Below are 4,664 nucleotides of genomic sequence, written 5' to 3' on the forward strand. Positions count from 1 at the left end.
CCAGTATTATGTTGAATAGGAGTGGTGAGTGTGGGCATCCTAGTCTTATTCTGATTTTCAAGGGGGATTCTTCTAGCTTTTGCCTGTTAAGTGTGATGTTGACTGTGGGGTTGTCATAGATAGCTCTTGTTATTTTGAGGTATGCTCCTTTGGCTCCTAGTTTGCTGAAGGTTTGTAACATGAAGGGTTGCTGAATTTTATTGAAAGCATATTCTGTGTCTATTGAGATGATCATATGGTTTTTGGTTTTAGTTTTGTTTATGTAATGAATCATATTTATGAATTTGCATATGTTGAACCATAGGTTGGAATTATTGAGAGGTTCTTTACAAATATTATAAAGGAAAAATATGACTCCTCTCCTCATATTTACCATCATCTGTATCTCTCTAGTATGTGCTGCTTCTTTTTATATCAGCAAATTTTGCCCCTGATTTCAAAAGTGTGCATGTAATCAAGGGTGAAACAACTGTCTCTGACTGATTCAGAAGTAGACACAGAACTCAAGCTAGACTGCACAAATGCTTCCTAGAATTTTATATCTAGAGCTTGTGAGAAATAACATCTTTCATCTCTGGGGATAGAAATATTAGAGTATAAACCAACATTGCCATATGGACATGAGCTCCTTCTGGTGGGTACAAAAAGGAAAAAACAATCTGGAGAAATAGAGTAGGAAACCAAATAGAAAATGCAGAAAGCGAGAGAGAACTCTGATTTGGTTTAAGGCCCAAGTGTAGCTATTCCATCATCCTTTTGTGAGACAATATATTTCTCCTTTTAACTTAACCTTGTTTCAGACGGTTTCTGTTACTTGCAACCGAAAGTATTAACCAATAACTACATTATCCCCAAATATAAAACCTTTGAAATAGAAAAGATCACAAAGCAAATGTCTTTATGTGAGAATAACAAAAGTATGCCTATGTGCTCACTTGAAAATTGTATTTACCAGGTTTATAAGTTTTGTTTTGTTTTAATCTCTCTAATTCACTTAGACTTGGATATTTAACCAGACGGCTCAGTGTTTAATTAATGATGACTTAGGTTGCTACTTTTTGTAAGCATATGGAGAGATTCTCAGTACATTGCAGATCTTTTTATTCATTTATTTTTTCAACAAATGTTGAAACTTATTCAATAAGCATTGATTGACAGACTTGCTGTGTCATGATCAATGTCCTATGCATTGCAGTTGCAGGTAAGAAGAGCCCATTCTCAGAGTTCGTTGTATTAAGGGAAGGACACCTGGGGAGGATTACAGGAACTCTGAGGAGAATACAGCTAGTATTCTGGAAGGGGTGGAGAAGTCTGGGAAGACTTTATATAGGCAATAACCTTTGGGATGTGTCTTAAAGAATGAGTGGAAAGTTTCCTGCAGTGCCTTTCCCCGCTTGTCAATTTCTTACCTTTCTTATAACTACCTTTGAAAGTAAAGATACACAGAACATTAAATGATAACCCTAGTGCCAATAATTGGAGTTAATAAAATTTTGACTTAAAACACAAGAACAGGTGAGAAATACTGTAATGCTGTGAAACAGATTTTATAATACAAAAATTGGCATCAGATAAAACAATATGAAAAGCAAGATGAACAGAAAAAAGGTCTGTTTTGTATTTCTGGGTAGAATTTAAACTTTTTTTGTTCCAGAACCACTTTTTAAACATTATTAATAGTTCTGAAAGTTTTGCATAGGTCCAGGAACATTGCCAGGATTTCAGGGGATGAAACTATGAATCTCTTTACTATAGATTTTTTAAATCATTTCTGTTTTGAAATTAACTTTCCACAGACTGTTTGAATTACTGATTAGTAATTCATATTATTGCATCAAGGAAAGGCAAGTTTTCAGATGATGATATTGTTTTCAAGTGCTAGCTTTTCCCAAGGAAATAATCATTCACATACCATCAAAACTGAACTAGTAATAAAAAAAATCTCTAATCGTTGGGAGTTTTAGAATTTGTATTTTGATTGTTTCTCAGCCTCTCTCCACATGGGGAGGGTTTCCGGCTAAAAACCCAGAAGACCTGCTAGACCTATTCTAAAAGAGCTGCAACACTTTGTTTCTTTTAAATTCAGAAAAATACATACACATTCAAGTGAATATTATTACCTTCAATTTCTTTTATTGGATTCCACTTTCTGTAGAACAGAATTTAAATAATTTCATTTGAGCATGTGTAATATTTCTTAAGACTGCATCTTTATGAAATGAAGTCTAGATTTTAAAGTGACTTGGGGGATGAGGGTGGGCATGGGCACAGTGACTCACGCCCATAATCTCAGCACTTTGGGAGGCCAAAGTGGCTGGATTGCTTTAGCCCAGGAACTGAAGACCAGCTTGGACAACCTGGTGAAAATTCATTTCTAATAAAAATGCAAAAATTAACCTTGTATGGTGGTGCCCACCTGTGGTCCCAGCTACTCAGTAGGCTCAGGTGAAAGGTTTGCTTGAGCCCATGAGGTCAAGGCAGCTTCACAGAGATTGAGCTCGCAGGGATCATGTGAGCCATGATCACATCACTTTACTCCAGCCTGAGCAGCAGAGTGAGACCCGTCTTAAAAAAATAAATACATAAAAATAAAACGACTTGGGTCTCTGCTAATTATTAACATTGTTCATATATTCATGTTTTTTTCATTGTCAATGATGGGATAATTCCTGTGAATTGTTGCATGAGTTTCTGGAGAAACTCTGTATGAATAACTTGTGTTATGACATCATTTGGATTAAGAGTACGAAGAAAGTGGTAGAATGGAACTGGATACTATTCAGACACACCAAAGAGGTGGAGGAGTGACAAAAAGGCAAAATAAATAACAGAATAATAGCAGCACACATTTGTACTTTTATACAAATGCACAGGGAAAATGTAAGCCCTAGAAGTCATTGCATTTCTATGGACAAAGGTAGCAAAAGAAGTCCTGAAATTATGACCAGCTACTCTTAAAATAGAAACACTCACTTTCCAATATCACCCCCAACTTATTTTGTGACACAAACCTGCATTTTAGTAAAGCATTCTGCATGGTACTGATTTTGTCTGAATTCGTTGTGACCATCTTTTCACATATTATAAATCACACAAACACACCAAAAGAATTTTCATTAGTGTAATAGATTCCGTTCATACTCATTTCCCACCTAGTCTCATATTATCTCTGTTTTCCACACTACCTACTTATTTTCTGAAACACCCAGTTCACTGTTAAAGGGTTGTGTAAGTTCAGCAGTTCTTCCAGCAAGTGGTTAGGCCGGCATAACCTTGCCCTGTTTCTTCCATCATATAATTACATGGCATATTTGGCGGATTGCTAAACTAAATAATGTGACATATACATATTTTTCTTATTGTCAACTGTAGACAAATTACTGAAATTTTGATGTATTGGATAATCATCCATCAAGATTAAACTGAAACACTCTCAATATAGTATTATAGCCAACTGTGGCTTCTGGAAAATCAACCAGTCTTTGCCTTTGCTTGATAACTAGTAAGCCCATCATTTTTTTTTTTAAGATGAATAAGACCCAATAACTTCTTATTTTTCAGGGTAAAAATAGCTTCAAATACTTTAACATAGATTACACCTGTTATAGTTTCTAATACAAATGAAAATAATGATTTGGTGTATATTTGGACCTCTACTTTCTACTTCTGTTTATTGTCAAGGTTTGAGTGTTTAAGTGTAACCACATGAAATTAAGGATTAATTAAAATACTTTTATAGCATTAGTAAATAAGTGTCTGATAGCTTATTGTCAATTAACTTTTACATATATTCTTGTGTGGATCTAAAAAATAACTATGTCTCAAGAATATTTATTCTTCAAAAAACATAAAAGTATAAGGTAAATGATTCATTAAGAAGAAAAAGGGACAACAGAAGATACATTTTTGAAGGTTCTGTTTGCTTTGGAGATTCTGAAGATATCTGAGAATTTTTAACTTGGGATTTCTTTAGTTTCTACAAGGATGCCTTAAATTATCACAAGATTATTACTTCCATATGTATGGCTAGTATTTCTGAAATAATATTTTAAGAGTCTTGAAAGAGGCTCATTTCAGAAAACAATAGTGATTCTGAGTTAACGAAAGTCTTCAATGGTTGCAAGGTAGGGAATTTTTACTTGTCCCTCCAACTCTATTATTGATCTGATGTGCAACCTTCAGGAAATTGGTTTATCCTTTCGTCTTCTTAGTGGTAAAAATGACTGCCTTAGAGGTCTTGTAAAAACAAACATTGGCTTGATAGTGCTAAGTAAAAGCAGAATTGTGTTGGCAGTTCATACCATCATGTTTTTATATGCAGTTCCTTATAATTACTGCTGGTCACATGAGAATACTTCACATATTGTTGCTGGCAATATTCACTGGTAAAGCCATCCTCCCATTTCTCCAAAACCTTGCGTAGATATGTTGGCATATCAATTCTTCAGAAAGGAGATAAATCTTGCCACCATGCCAACCAAAACTAATGTTATCTGTGATAAGCATGGTGGTTTCCATACTTCTTTCTTTAAAGGTCACTTTAGTTTATCTTAGTATCTGATATGTTATGTATACTGGAAATAAAATAATCATTAGACCACCACCTCTTTTCTCCCAAAAACAATAATGTTGTTGCTCTTGGCTGCCACAAAGTGGCAGTGTGC

The 4,664-nt window shown here is 34.7% G+C and overlaps 1 non-coding gene across 1 annotated transcript; it reads right to left on the reverse strand.

Moving 5' to 3' along the window:
* Positions 1-2,005: 2,005 nt before the first annotated feature.
* On the reverse strand, positions 2,006-2,068 carry LOC111549288. The gene has a single exon (XR_002733675.1). It is a non-coding gene; the product is annotated as a U7 small nuclear RNA (small nuclear RNA).
* Positions 2,069-4,664: the final 2,596 nt, after the last annotated feature.

The sequence above is a fragment of the Piliocolobus tephrosceles genome, chromosome 7, assembly GCF_002776525.5.
Source record: "Piliocolobus tephrosceles isolate RC106 chromosome 7, ASM277652v3, whole genome shotgun sequence".
In the NCBI taxonomy this organism is placed as follows: Eukaryota; Metazoa; Chordata; class Mammalia; order Primates; family Cercopithecidae; genus Piliocolobus; species Piliocolobus tephrosceles.